Source organism: Mustela nivalis, assembly GCF_964662115.1.
Source record: "Mustela nivalis genome assembly, chromosome: 7".
Lineage (NCBI taxonomy): Eukaryota > Metazoa > Chordata > Mammalia > Carnivora > Mustelidae > Mustela > Mustela nivalis.
In genome coordinates, this window is record NC_139026.1 from 124,311,233 (window position 1) to 124,326,969 (window position 15,737).

Here is a 15,737-nt window from a genome sequence, read left to right on the forward strand (position 1 = left end):
ACAGAGATGTGACAACATGCTATTATAGGGCTAGAAATAATAGCCCATTGTCACGTTTGTTTTGACACAGGATGTTATTTAGGTTTTTAACAAAAAAAGCTTTCCAAGTCCTATTTGTGAGTGAGCTTTTTCACTGCCCAGCATTTGCCCGCGGAGGGGGGGGCAACATTTTAGGAAAGGAAGTCCACACCGGTGAAAGGAACAGATGATGGGTTCATCTCTTTACGTAAACAAAGCAAGCGATACCCTCTGAGACTGTTACAAACACCTCCTCAATCTTCTGGTAAAATCTGCTTTACCTCCACAGACCAAGTGGAGGCAGAGCAAGGAAATTCCACGGGCAGCCCCGGGCAAGAATTGCAAACAAGAGCCCAACAGTAACCAATGCTTTTGCTTCTGCAGACGCTGCCATAGCATCTGGTCTCTGGGGATGGGGGGCACCCCATTCATCGCCCATTACGTTGCCTCTTTGAGGAGGAGGCTCTTGAAAGGAGGTGGAAATGCTCCCATTGCTGCCCGCAGCTCCTCTGTGCAGAAGGACGGGCGGGGCCCCTGCAGACGGCTCCCCGCGGAGACATCGTCTGCAGCGTGTGCTCCAGATGTTGTTTTGACTGCAGAACCCGAACCTGTTTTTCCCTTAATGCTATGGCGACAGTCACAAGACGTCAAGGTGCTAAGTCGTTTTGCGCAAAACTAGCAAAAACCTCCTGAAGACACAAATTAATAGAAGTGGAAGTTGTGGTGGCACTTACACACTTCTGTGGATTAGAAGAGCCGTTCCTCAAAAGCAATGATCCACCCAGCCAGTGCTGGTCACATCCTGCCCCGGGGCCTGTGGTTTCCCCTGCGGTCGGTTGGGGGCTCCCTGGCCCAGATCTGAGGCTGTCTGAGCCCATGGTCTTTATGCCTACCTACCCCAGGGTTCCTTTTAACCCTGATCAGAAAGTTTCAAGTGGGGAATAAGCTTATCCAAAAGGGTTCTAGCAGAAGGGTGTTTCGGAGCTCAAAGGTATCAAAGAGTCCACATTTCTCTTTTTTTAAAGATTTTATTTATTTGACAGAGACTGCAAGAGAGGAGACACAAGCAGGGGGAATGGGAGAGGGAGAAGCAGGATCCACTGAGCAGGGAGTCAGATGAGGGACTCAATCCCAGGACCCTGGGAACATGACCTGAGCCAAAGGCAGACACGTAACAACGGAGCCACCCAGGCGCCCCAAAGAGGCCACATTTCTCTTCCTGCAAGCAAGGCTGCAGGAGCCTGACAGATGTGAAGTCTGGGGTACCTGGATCAGGTACCACCTAGGGTACCACCTAAAAATCACCCAAGTTCTCAGATGACTGGTTCTCCACTCCGTGAAGCACAGGCCCCAATTTCAGGCCCCTGGGAGCCAGACGCCTAAAGTCATGACTCCTGTCTACCTTCTGTCACCTCCACTGAAACTAACTGGACAGATACCCTGGTGTCCAAGCCCCATGGCATCTCTACCCCCAAAACAACCCACGGCCGTGCACTAGCCTCCAAGTGTCTGTCTCTGTTCACTCCCAGCTCTGCTCAGTCTGGTCTTTTCCTTTGATGTCACAGAAGACTGATGTCTTCCTCCTGTCCCCTCCTCCGTCTGCGCAGAGTTTGGATACCTTGCGCCCCCGAGGAATCCCCATGCCCGAGGAGGAGGAGTCTGTTTCTCTGCTCTTCTCTCTGCTGCGCTTGGAGATAGAAAGTCACACCCTCACCCCCAGCTACGTAACATTTTTCCCTGCTCCTATTACGGCTGTCAGTTATAGTGACTTTCCGAGAACTTATTTCTCTTTCTTTACTGTTCTTCAATCGAAACAATGCTGCCGATGCTCACCTGGGTTACACACGTGGGGGAAACGAACTTGCTAAATAAGAAAAGTGTCTACAGTATGACAGGGCAGAGGGACTTGTCCTCATGAGGGCTGAGGCAGAACAGGGTGGGACACTTGCCCCCTTTCAGGCCTCTGGAAAAGGGCGGCTGCTGACAGGTGAAGGGGGAATCACACTGACCCCCTCATGGGGACTGGCCTGGAACGTGAAGACCCCAGACCCAGCTGCTCTTCGGCTCTCAGGGGCCACTGGCTGCCCCTCCCCCCTCCCTCCCTCCCTCTCTCTAACAGACTTGCAGCCTCCTCTTGTTCTCTGGTATATCATGCATTGCGGTGGGAGATGCAACTCTCTCTCTCCTCCCCACCCCCGCTCTGCCCTCTCTCGGTTGCCTCCCCTTCCTCTTCTGTGCAGGAGGACTTGGTCACGAGCCAGACATCTGGGGTCTATCTGCTGTGGCTGGCGGGTGGGGGGCAAACAGAGGTGATGCCTGGGGCAGGTTAACTAGCCAGGGACGTGGCCTGTCCGGCTGATTGGACACAAGCTGTGACCAGCATGACACGGATCCCTGTCTGCTGAGGGACCAAACACCCCCCCAGACACAGAGCAAAGGCATGACCTCTCTCTGCCTGCTAAAATGACCAAAGAAGCATCTGAGGTGTTAGGGAAGGGTCGAAGCTACTCTAGGCCTCAGTGTAAATGGAACGAAAGTGTCTGTGTGTGGCTGGGGGAGCAGTCATGTCCTCACGCCCATCTTCTTCTATCAGCACGGCTGGATTTCCGCAGTTTCAGGACGAGGTGGGATTGGCTGGGGTTGGGAGGCCCGAGAGGACAAGCCTGGCTAGGTCTGCTCTGGATGCCTCTCCCGCATTCCCCACAACAGCGGGTGCTCAAATTTTCTGTTTTTCTCAGACTTGGGGTTCTACCTGCATCCCCAATGCTCAGCCCCTGTGCTACCAAAACCACTGGGTACTCCAAAATCTCTCTCCTCTCTTTTTGTGCCTTCTGTCCCTGCTTTCCTCCAGGGTCAACCCAAGCCTCTACCCCAACTTCTGCTTCTGATGCTGCAAGACTTCTTGCCTTTGTCAATCATCTTTCTCCACTGGCCTTTCCTCCACAGCCAACAAACATACCCATTCCTTCCTCATCTAGGAAATTAACACCAGAACAGGACTTCAATGCTGCTGTCCCCTTAAGGGAATGCCGCCTCTCCTTCCGCCCAACCCCCAACCATCTGGCTTTTACCCACACCACACACCGCCCTCGGAAATGTCAATGGATGACTGTACAATCTGCAAGCCCAGGACTATTTCTCGGCCATCCTCCTCACTGACCTCTTCACAATGGTCCACACTGTTCACCACCCCCGCCCAGAAACCCCTCCTGCTTGGCGTTCACAGTCCCGCATGCTACTCGCTCAAGTCAGCCAGCTTTTTCCTCTGCAAGTATGTTTTTTCTCCTCCCACCTCCGGATGAAGCAGTTCCTACGGGGCTGCTTTCAGCTGCCGCCTCTGTTTCTAGGTTCTTACCTTCCTGCCTGCCCTCCACGGTGGCCTTCACGGTGGCCTTCCTGTCTGCCCCAGGCTCTTCCAAGCCCCATGTCTGTACTTCCTCTGCCTTCCAGACACTTCTACCTGGAGGCCCCGCAGGCACTCCAACACCATCCCTACTTCCTCTCCCACTTCACCACGCCCCCATTCTGCTCAACACCAGCTTTGCTTCCAGGCCACCGTCCTTTTCCCCTTCGATTTTTCTGAGCATCCACTCACTGCCCGGACTGGCTCATCTCCTCTCGTCACTTCCAGCACCATCATCTCCTTTTCTGCCTCCACCCTACCTTACCCCTTGCCTTAACTGCGCTGCAGCCTTTCTCCTCTGCTGCTCTATCTACGGACACACGGACTTTCCTAAGGTCACTCTGGTCACATTCGTCCTCTGCTCAGAGACCTTCAGTGGACGGCCACCACTCAGCAAACAATGATGGCAGGGACAATTCTAGACCAGCACAGACCCAGACTACTACAGCTCCTGTCCTGTAAGGGAGAGGTGTAGTTCAGACATAAGAATTTACAGGTTCTTTTTTAAAAGATTTTATTGACTGGAGACAGAGGACAGGGAGAGGAGCAGAGGGAGAGGGACAAGCAGACTCTGTGCTCAGTGGGGTTCAATCTCATGACCCTGACAGCACGACCCACGCTGAAACCAAGAGTCAGAAGCTTGACCAACTGAGCCACCCAAGTGCCCCCACAAAGTTCTCATACACATAGTATTTCACGTAATATGTACAACAATCTTGTGACGAAAGAACCCTCTCCTCTTTATGAGCGAGGAAGCAGAAGCCCAGCAAGGTTAAGTGAATTACCCACAGTCATTCTCTTAGTAAGAGGCAAAAAGGAATGCTTTCAATCCTAACTTCGGTTTCCCTTCCTGGTACACCATGCCTACCTCTCACCCTCTGGCCAAGCAGGACTGCACAGCTCTGTGCTTCCACACACGTGTTCGTACCTTTCCCCCGTAGTCTTTATCTGCACGTCCTCCACGTCCTCCAAGATGTGTCTTAAATGCCACCTCTTCTATGTATGTGCCCATTCCAATGGCCACAACCCTACTAATAGGATAAACCTCCAAAGTCCCTGAGGCCATCCCAATAGTTGTGGCTTCCCAGGACAAACAGGGGCAATCTGAGCCCATCTGAGCACCTACCTGCACTCAGACCCGTAGACTGATGTCCCCAGAGGTAAAAAGAATCCTACCCCAACCTCTAAATGCTATTTATATCTTTCTCCAGCATGGATTTTTTTTAAACAAAAGATTTGTGAGAGAGAGAGAGCTCGAATGGTGGGGAGGGGCAGAGGGAGAAGGAGAAGTAGATTCCCCAGTAAGCAGTGGGCTGGACGGGAGGGGCTTGATCCCAGAACCCTGGGGTCAGGACCTGAACTGAAGGCAGATGCTTACCCGACTGGGCCCCCCAGGTGCCCCTCCAGCACGGATTTTACTGTGCCCTCTCTTAGGTTTATTTAGAAATGTATACATCTCCCTAATCAGAGGCACCATGAGACGAGATCATGGATCAGGGGAATCACTCAGCTCTACGTTTAAAACTTTCTTTTGCCGTCTTCTATTTGAGTGACTTTGGGCTTCAGGTTCTTTATTTTTATTTTATTTATCTATTTTTTTATTTTAAAAAGATTTTATTTATTTATTTGACAGAGAGAGATCACAAGTAGGCAGAGAGGCAGGCAGAGAGAGGGGAAGGGAAGCAGGCCCCACCTGCTGAGCAGAGAGCCCGATGCGGGACTCGATCCCAGGACCCTGAGATCATGACCTGAGCCGAAGGCAGCGGCTTAATCCACTGAGCCACCCAGGCACCCAGGTTCTTTATTTTTAAAACAGGTATGGATCATGCCTGTCTCGTAATATGGCTGCTGTGATGCTGGATCAGAGCGCACATGTACGATGCCTGGCAGTGCCTCCGCGCACAGAACAGGTACAGGATAAACACGAGCTTCCCATCTCCTCTCCCCTTCTGGGTGGAAGCCCCTTGAAAGCAGGTGTGTTGTACAACACATTGCACGGTGTCCTAGATGTCGCTGGTACTCAACAAAATTTATAGAACTACGCGGAAAGATCAACCATATCCAGCAGCTCATGAAGTCCAAATGTCATCGGTCTCCATTCTGACGAGGTCAGGAGTCCTCAGTCTCAGCCCTATTGACATTTCAGGCCCGGGAGCTGCTGGGAGAGGGGCTTGGGCTGCCTGCACACTGAAACACAGCTGACAGCACCCTTGGCTTCCAGCCGCCAGATGCCAGCAGCAGCTCTGAAGTTGTGACAACCAAAAAAGTCACCAGACACCACGACCCAACGTCCCTGGGGGACAAAACTGCCCCAGACTGGGAATGACTGCCCCAGATGCTCTGAGCCTCCTGGCAGTGATCCAGACATGCACCCAGAGTCTCCTCTGCAAGGGGCACTGGATACACGAAGAGGGAGAGGACAACGGCTCTGCTGTCCCGGGGCTCAGGAGTACAGAAGGCTTCATGGGCATGGCTTAATTACCACAGTGTCTTAAGCACTAAAAGAGGAGCTCTGTGCGAAAAAGTACAGAGGAACTTCGAGAGAACTTTGTGGGTGGCATCCCTGACGGTGTCTGGAGGCAGAGTGGGGGTGGATGGAGGGGAGCGCACACCTGGAAGCAGGGCCGGCGTGTTGAGGCTGGGGAGGGCGGGGGACCCCAGGAGCCAGGTGCAGGCTGTGTGGGCCCCGCAGGGGAGGCGGCCTGCAGGGGTGTTGAGGCTGGGGAGGGCGGGGGACCCCAGGAGCCAGGTGCAGGCTGTGTGGGCCCCGCAGGGGAGGCGGCCGGCAGGGGTGTCGGCAGGGCTCTCGGGATGGGAGGAGAAGATCGCATTTGCGCTCACCCAGTTCTGATGGCCGGCGGAGGGGCTGGAGGCGGGCCAAGCAGCTGTCATGAAGGGGTTCAGGTGAGAAGCGACAGAATGCCGGGTAAAGACAGAGGCCTTGGGATAGAAACTGAAGAGATAGCTGGAGGCGGACAGGAGGGCAGAGAAGAAAGAGTGGGAAGAGGCCAGAGGGGCAAGGAGCTGACGAGTGGGAAGCGATCCTCCAGGAGGACACCGAGGTCTGCGCAGCTCGGCCCAGCCAAGCCCCCCACGGGGCGACCAGGACCTGGAAGGAGGCCCCCAGCGGCCACTCTTCTTTGGTTTGGGAGAGGGCAGAAATGCGGTGGAACCTGAAGGAGGAAGGGGGGTTATGAAGGCCTTTCCTGGAATGGCAGGCTGCCGCTCAGGAAGCTGAGGGAGAGCAGGAGGAAAACCACAGGGCCTGAGGAGAGATAAAGGGCAGAACCACCTTAGAGAGAAGGGGCTGGTGGTGCAGGGGGGCCACAGCGGGCGCCTCACAAGGCCAGAGAGAAGCCACCAAGCCATCTTTCTCCCTGGTGGTCTCTCCTCTCTGTGAAACATGGTGAGGTCATTGCTAAGAGTAAGGTCACTGAGCGGAGAAGTGCGGGGTGTGGTGTGGATGAGGTGGGTGGGGCGTATAGTGGAGCCCTGGGGACCAGAAATCAGTGGGTGCTACTGGTGCCCCCCACCTCTGGAGCAGTCAGGTTCAAAGGCATCTTTGTGGTATCTTATTATTATTTACCTAAATTTTATTTAGTTAACATATAGTGTATTATTAGTTTCAGGAGTAGAATTCAATGACTCATAAGTTGTGCGAACACCCACTGCTCATGACATCACGTGTCCTCCTTAAGGCCCACCCGTCACTCTGTTATGCTATCCCCCACCTACCTACCCCCCTAGCAATCCTCAGTTTGTTTCCTAGAGTCTCTTATGGTTTGCCTCCCTGTTTTTATCTTATTTTATTTTCCCTTCCCAGATGTTCACCTGTTTTCTTTCTTAAATTCCACATATGAGGGAGCCTGGGTGGCTCAGTGGGTTAAGCCACTGTCTTCGGCTCAGGTCATGATCTCAGGGTCCTGGGATCGAGTCCCGCATCAGGCTCTCTGCTCAGCGGGGGGCCTGCTTCCCTCTCTCTCTCTCTCTGCCTGCCTCTTCGTCTACTTGTGATCTCTCTCAGTCAAATAAATGAATAAAATCTTTTAAAAAAAATTCCACATATGAGTGAGATCATGATATTTGTCTTTCTTGCACTGACTTCATTTAGCTTAACGTAATACCCTCTAGTTCCATCCACATCATTGCTAATGGGAAGATTTCATTCTTTTTGATGGCTGAGTACTATTCCATGGTGTGTGTGTGTGTGTGTGTGTGTGTGTGTGTGTGTGTGTATGTGTGTACACGATATGATACCCTCTTATATATGTTCTCAAATTCAGAGTCAACAAGATGCCCCACTTCTGAGACTCATGAAGGTCTGCTGGATGCTCTAGGAGCTGGAGCTGCAGGCCAACTGCTCAGAATTTACACAAATACCAAACCTACAGAGGAGAAAACAAGTGAGCAGTCTTTTTATTTTTCTAGGAACACTGTCATTTTCCATGTGTTTATTAAGTCTACTTTACCTGGGTATAAACATTTCAAAACAAAAACATCTACTGAAGCATGAAGCATCCAACTAATGAGGACAATGGGCTCCCTCCCCTCTTCTGTTTTCACCTCCACCCAGCAGTCTTCCTTCTCTGAAAGCTTTGACTTCAGTGTCACACAAGACTGAGCAATGGGGGGCGCCTGGGTGGCTCAGTGGGTTAAGTGACTGCCTCCAGCTCAGGTCATGATCCTGGAGTCCTGGGATCGAGTCCCGCATCGGGCTCTCAGCTCCACGGGGAGTCTGCTTCTCCCTCTGACCTTCTCCTCACTCATGCTCTCTCTCGCTGTCTCTCTTTCAAATAAATAAATAAAATCTTAAAAAAAATCTTAAAAAAATAAAAACAACCGAGCAATGGGGCGACATCACCTAAGACCATGCACATAACGCGAGAAGCTTCATTACTGAATGATCGTCACGCCACCTACCTTCTCTCAGAAGCGTGTAACACATTGTAACATCTGAGCAACATGCTAAAATTCAAAGACTTATGGTACTTACATTTCTGATTAAGTACAAACTGATTTTTCTCCTCTGAATCCACCCCCCCCAAAAAAAATTCACCTATACATGACCAATCTGAGAACAAAAATTTAATATAGCTTTTATAAATTCAGTTTTATATTAATTTTATAGAACAGAACGGCAAAGACCAAAAATTATCTACTTATGGCTTTCCTTTCAACTGGTAAGAAGACCTGAAACACACAGCATTATTATGGTCATGTCTCAACTCTACTGAGACAAGGAAAAACATAAGTAGCAATTATTACACTCATGAGCAAGGATCAGTGAAAAAATTAACAAAATTTCTGGGGCACCTGGGTGGCTCAGTCGATTACGTGCTTGACTCTTATTCTCAGCTCAGGTCTTGATCTCAGGGTTGTGAGTTCAAGCCTGGCACTGGGCTCCACAGGGGATGTGGAGCCTACTTTAAAAAAATAAAAAAATTAGCAAAAATTTCTGTAATTTAAAAAAGCTGGAATGCAAATGAGATCTTAGTAAGGGAGTGAGGGTTCTGTTTTTGTTATGTCCAAACAGGAGGGAGTGAGATTGAACACATTAACTGTAACAAAACCTAACTGAATGATTTATGCTCCTATAATAGGACTGTGCCTCCTGCTCCATAGAGAAAAAGCTCTTCAACTACTCTTACCATGATGCATGTGCCTGGGTGTGAGCTGCATTTTTCTTAGAAACCACAAGGAAATAATTGACCAGGGCGTGGACAATTCCTATAGGAAGTGCAAAAAGCACTTCTAATTTATACTTTAAACATTTTTTATTTAGGGGCACCTGGACGTCTCAGTCGGTTATGTCTGCCCTCGGCTCGGGTCATGACTGGGGTCCTGGGATCGAGCCCCACGTTGGGCTCTCTGCTCGGCAGGCAGTCTGCTTCTCCTCTCTCTGGGCTTGTTCTCTCGCGCTCTCTCTCAAATGAGTAAATAAAATCTTCAAAAAAAAATTTTTCTTGAAGATTTTATTTACCTGTCAGAGAGAGAGAGAGAGCACAAGCAGGGGGAGCAGCAGGCAGAGGGAGAAGTAGGCTCCCTGCTGAGCAAGGAGCCTGATGCCAGACTCAGTCCCAGGACTCCGGGATCATACTCTGAGCCTAAGGCAGACGCTTAACCAACTGAGCCACCCAGGCGCCCCTAAAAAATTTTTTTTGAATTTATTCAGTCTTTCAATGAATTGCTCACTGATTACCTATCATGAGGCAGGTATCCGGCCAGGCCCTGGGAAGGTTTAGGGTGAACAGGATGTACTTTTTACCTTCAGATTTTTGAAAACTTTAGGTGGAGAGATAAGGTATACTACCAAATACGGGAAAGGGAGTTATCAGAAAAAGATACAGAACCCCCAGCTGGAGGGTTGTTTTAATCCACTCTTCTGTTACTGATAAGGACCTGCTGGGGCAGGCAGGAAGACAGGGATGAGTCAGAACACAAGGGTGGGAGCCAGAGGGCATGGAAGCTGCAGGAGCACCTTGTTCTGGGCTCCCAGAAGCCCAGGGCAACACAGCAGGAGTCTGTAGATTTCACTCCAACACAGGGTCATCAACAGGACTCCGCTAATCCCCAGGCGGCTTCTCTCTGTCCTGCTACCAACCAGCTTCCTTTCCTTACACTTTTCTCTTCCAACCGGGGTGAGATTCTCACCTCTTCTGGGTTCTTAGATCAATCCCAGTAAAAGGAAGAGAAAGAACTGATGGCTCCAGATTTTCTCTCCCAGCCCCTGGCTGTACCGTGGACTGGTTACCCCTGAGCTGGTGGGCACAGGATATAAGCCCCGTGGCCACTGAGGTTGAAGGGCAAGGCGCCTGCACGAGTCACATCTCCAGGGAAGATGGGAGACAAGACTTCCCAGAGGATGTCACCTTTGCTGGTCTTGATGTCCAGGGAGGGTTTGGAGACAGACTGGAAGGTCTGGGGTGGGTACCCCAGATGGAAAACAGAAAAGGAACTTCAGTTAGGCTAGAATATTTTCTCCTTCGATACCTGAAGGAGAAGAACCCGGAGAAGGGAGGCTGAGACCAGATCATCAGGGGAGTGTGTGCTGTGTAAGGAGATTGGATTTTATTCTAGGGCAAACGGTGGTGGGGGGGCATTGGGACATTGAAAGAATAGGAGCTCTGCTCCCAGAAGACTCCTCTGACCATTTAGTGCAAGGTGTACTGGAAAGGAGATACAAGAGCTGGGAAGTCTGGTTAATCTCATGCTCAGCTCCAATCCTAACTCAAAGACTAGAGTCCAAGCACACCCGTTGTGGGCTACTGCAAGGTCCGCAAGGAGACTGACCAGGGCCTGAATCACTGCATAGCCCATGGCAATGCAAGTGGGCAACATGTGGGCAGCAGAAACAAGGCAAGTTTGAGCAAGCACAGGAACATAACAGAAATCACTCACAGTATCAGGCCCGGGGCACTGGAACGCTGAGTCACGGAGCACGAGAAGGGGAGATGAAGGTCAAACACAACTGGTACATGGGGAGAAGGTGCCTGCTTACCCAGGACACATGACGCAATTTTGAGATCCTTCAAGAAGCCCCCCAGAGTCACCAGAGGAGACAATGAGGTCTCGGGGCTGGCGGGTGACAGGGAGGGGCAGAGCAGGTAGTGACAAGGAGGTCTGGCAGCCACAGTGGGATAAAGTGGGACCACCCCAATGGGCGTTGTGGGCTGCACTGTGAGCCCTTGTCACAAACACCTTGCTAAGGTTAGTGCCCACCCCCGGGAGAGGGGGACTGAGAAGGGGTCACACATGTGGGAGTGGAAGTCAAAGGCGTCTGGGAAGGAGGAGAGGAGAGTCTGCGATGGGAACTGGGACCAGGACATATGCGTGGAGGGGGCCGGGCTGCAGAACGCCTGTCCTCGGGAAACCACACATACAAACACCGCACTCTCCACCCCTCCTTACCGACCCTCACCTTCCAGGTAACCGCACACCAACTGAGGCTCAGGGCCGGGGGGTTGCCCAGCCCTGAGCGTAAGCATTTGGAATTTTATTCCAAGTACAACAGGAAAACCGCTGAAGAGCGGAAGCAAGGGGACTTGATCACTGTAACTGTGTGAGGACTAGAGTATGGGCTGGCGAGGGTGGGAACGAGACAGCCAATTCAAAACCTACTGCGGCTCTCCTGGGGGTGATGGGGCCTTGGATCGGTATGGTGGCAACCCAGATGGAGAAGCAGCTCTCCCAGGGAGCCAGCTGTGAGGACAGAAGGGTCAGGGATAGTTCCAGGCTTTGGCTCGACCTGGGAGGCACCCTCTACTGAGATGGAGAGAACACAGCCCGATTTCCGTGATGCCAGAGATGACTATTAGACACCCGAGTGGAGATGGCAAGAAGCAGCCAGCAGGGGGCCTCCCTCACGGGGAGTCCGGGACAGAGGTGAGAGACTGGGAGTTCTGTGTCCCGGGAGCTTAAAACATGGGCCCGTGAGATCTTCTGGGGGAGAGACCTGGAAAGAAGAAATATTGGCCCAGGACAGTCACTAAAGTGTCCACAGAAGTGACCGAGAGGAGAAAGAAAATCAAGGCATGATGTTATGTAAGTGAAGAGAGGAAAGTCTCAGGAAAGAGTGACCAGTCATCTCTGTGGGATGCTGTGGAGATGTCCAGGGAGATGTGGAGAGAGACATCCTTGGGTTTGGCCACAGGGGCTTGTAAGAGACTCGGAGAAAGCAGTCAGTACGGAGTGCTAGGGAAGGAGAGCGGCTTGCAGGGCGTGCACAGGGGAAGACAGGCAAGGGGGCAGGAAACAAAGGCAGCGGACGTCCTTCCAAAAGGACAGCAGAAACACAGGGCAGTGGCTAGAGCCAGGAAGGTCGTGGAAGCAATCCGCAGACAAGCACAACCATCATATATGTCCATTCCAGCATGGGGGAAAATGGTGGGGTGGAGCGAAGGGGAAACACTTAAACCCGTGTGGAAGAGAAGAATGGGAGGCAGAGACAGACAGGGGGACGGGCGTGTGCTGGGACAGGGACACTCCCTTCACCACAACAAGGAGCAGTGGGCTGGTAAGGTTCTCAGCTTCTCCGTGAAGTACTAGAGACATCCCGAGCTGAGAGCAAGGATGTGAGTATGGCTGTACACACAGGAAGTCAGGAGCTCGAGAAGAGGGTGTCGAAGTCATCTTGGAGACTCAGAAAACAAACGACTAGGAAATGGCCCCCGTCTTGCAGGGCAGTTGCCCATCCAGAGTCTGGGTTCATGACCAGCTGTACAACCAGTCGCTGCCACTCTGAGGTTCCATTCAGCCATGTGTAGCTGGGCTGGGGTGGCCAGATGTGCCTCAGGTCACTGAGGGTCACAAGCTACTGAGTCAGACAAACATGGCAGAAGGAGAGAAGACCAACACTGCTGGAGGGCGGGAGGGGTGCATCTGCAAGGGGACAATTCCAACGAAGGGCCCTGCACGTAGGCTAGGGAGGGAGGCAACCCTGTTGGCGAGGGCTCGGTGGGTCATGGCTCTGGAGCCCTCAGTGGTGTGTGAGCTGTTGTCACAGGGTGAGAGGAAGCTGAGCTTGGAGGTGGTGCATTTGCTGGAATAATGAGGCCTTAAGGCATGACGCAGAAGAGGGTGACCGAGGAGGGCAGAGTAGCACCCGGGAGTGGAACAGCAGCCGGGGTATCGGGGGGCGTCATCCACATGTACGCCAATATTCCCAAGAAGCAATTACAGGAGCTTTGTGAACCTGCGAACTGGGAGCTAACAGCACGGGCCCAGGAGGAAAGCAGGCCCCAGTGGTGAGCGGTCCAGCCAGCCTCCGAGCAGCCGCAGGGAGGGAAGGAGGAAAGAGGCAAGTCATGTGAGCTCAGCCGCCACCTGAGAAGGCTGCAGGGAAGGCTGTGTGAAATCTAGGGACATTTCAGACCAGGAAGGGGGGAGGTGCTCAGAGAAGAGGCGGAAAGTTGCTGCTACAGCCATACTGGTGCCCAGGGGATACCGGGTGAGGGCTGGGGCAAGCAGGGGTTGGTTGGGGTGGTGGGGAGAGGCTCTACTAGGGATCTACTAGCCAATGTCCCTTTCTGCTCTGTATCTTGCAGCCTGGCTCCTCTCCATTTATGGAGGCCTACGGGCACGTCCACACTGCAGAAGCCCAGCTGCCCAGCTACTTGAGACCTTCCTACCACAGGGTATGCTGGTGGACCAACCTCTCAGGGAAAGAATGGGCCATTCAGAGAAAGCAGAAGAGAACTGGAACAAAGAATGATGACAGCTGGTTAAGAGAGGAGATGAGGACTACGTCTGGGGAAAAGGTGAGGGAAGGGCCAATGAAGAGGAAAACGTAGACCGCCGCGTGACATGCTGGAGGTGGTCGATTGCTTACTTTTTATTTATTTATTTTTAAGAGATTTATCTAGTTTATTTATTTGAGAGAGAGCGCGTGCACGCGTGTGCCCGAGCGGGAGGAGGGGCAGAGACAAAGGGAGAAGCAGACTCCCTGCTGACTTCCTGTTGAGCAAGGAGCCCCGCATGGGGCTCAATCCCAGGACTCCTGAGCCAAAGGCAGACACCCAACCGACTGAGCCACGCAGGTGCCCCAAAGTCAGTTTTTTAAATTAAAAAATCAAAACATTCAAGGTTGTGAAAGAAAATAACGGGTCTTAAGGCATACCTAAAAAGAAAATCTACAGCTGCTGTGACCTGTAGGGTTGCACTTCCTGTTTTATTGCGCTGTGCCAGTTGGCCGCCACGTGGACACATGGCACAGCCCCGATCAGAATCAGCAGGGTTCCAGCCAGGCTGGATCGGACTTGCTCTCAGGCTGCATGGACTCCTCTCCTCAGGAAATGCAAAGTAGGTCTCAAATTCCAACGCCACAGGAGTCTGGTCCAGGGGTTTAATAGTTTTCATTTGCTATTTGAAGAGCTGCAGTCAGCTCTAAATTATTCTCTGAATAGCCTAACTTATGCCATGACATACATGGGTGGGCACAGTCTGCCTGTATCAGATAGGCCATTCATTACAACCATCTGACTCCATCCTTTTCCACTGGGTTAAATTCTGATAGAGACCAAAATTCCGAAAAAGATCATTTTGGTCCATATCAGAATTTAGTCCAGTCAAAAATGAGAGCAAGACACTTTAGAGTCTTTTCGTTTTAATTTTTTTTTAATTTTTAAAATTTTTAAAATCTTTTTTTAAATTATTATTTGACGCAGAGAGAGGGATCACAAGTAGGCAGAGAGGCAGGCCAGTGGTCGGGGTGGGGGGAAGCAGGCTCCCTGCTGAGCAGAGAGCCCGATGTGGGGCTCCATGCCAGGACCCTGAGATCACGACCCAAGCTGAAGGCAGAGGCCCAACCCACTGAGGCATCTGGTGCCCCTGAAGATTCTTCTCTTAGTGAGGAACATGAGAAAGAAGTATGATTTTCCTCATTTTAAGAAAACCATCGCCACACCCCCATGTTCACCAAGCATTTATTTAGAAGAGCCAAGACATGGAAACACCTAAGTGTCCCTCAATGGATAAATGGATACAGAAAATGTGATCTACAATGGAATATTATTAAGCCACAAAAAATAAGGAAATCCTGCCATTTGTGACAACACAGTTGAACCTGGAGGACATTACATTAAGTGAAATAAGCCAGACAAAGAAAGACAGATACCGCAGGATCTAACTTATATGTACAATCTAAAACAACCTGAACTCATAGAAACAGAACAGACTGGTGGTTGCCAGAGTTGGTGGGTGGAGGAAATGGGTGAAGCAGCTCCAAAAGCACAAACTTCCAGCTACAAGATAAATAAGTCCTGGGGATGTAATATATAGCATGGTGACTACAGTTAATTTTGTATTGTATATTTGAAAGTTACTAAGAGAGTAGGTCTTGAAAGTTCTCATTACAAGAAGAAAAATTTGTAGCTATGTGGGGTGATGGATATTAACTAGTCTTACTGTGATCATTTTGCAATATACACATGTATCCAATCATTATGTTGTAAGCCTAAAAGGGATACAATGTTATATGGTAATTATAGTGGCTGCCTGTTCAGTTCCCCACAGTCACTAAGCCAAAAAAGGAATGAATAAGTTCTCTTCATTTGCAAATGGCACAAGAATGTGGTTAGGTAGAGAATGACTTATCAAATTTATATTAAAATGAAGTAAATAAAAAAATTAATTCAATGGAACATTATTAAAAGCCTGGAAAGATCACTCTCTGGCCTGTGATTTAGATGAAAGAAACTGATCTCGGCACAAATACGTTTGACCTAAGTGTTATTCCCAATTCTAACCCACTAATTCTAAACCACATATTAAGGGAGATCCCTTAAGCTTCTATACTAGTGTCTCTGCAAGAGAAGTTAGA

The 15,737-nt window shown here is 50.8% G+C and overlaps 1 protein-coding gene across 3 annotated transcripts in view; it reads right to left on the minus strand.

Moving 5' to 3' along the window:
• Window positions 1-15,737, minus strand: part of FAM171A1 (family with sequence similarity 171 member A1) — a 126,496-nt gene that overhangs the window by 33,328 nt on the left and 77,431 nt on the right. The gene's annotated exons all lie outside the window — the stretch shown is intronic.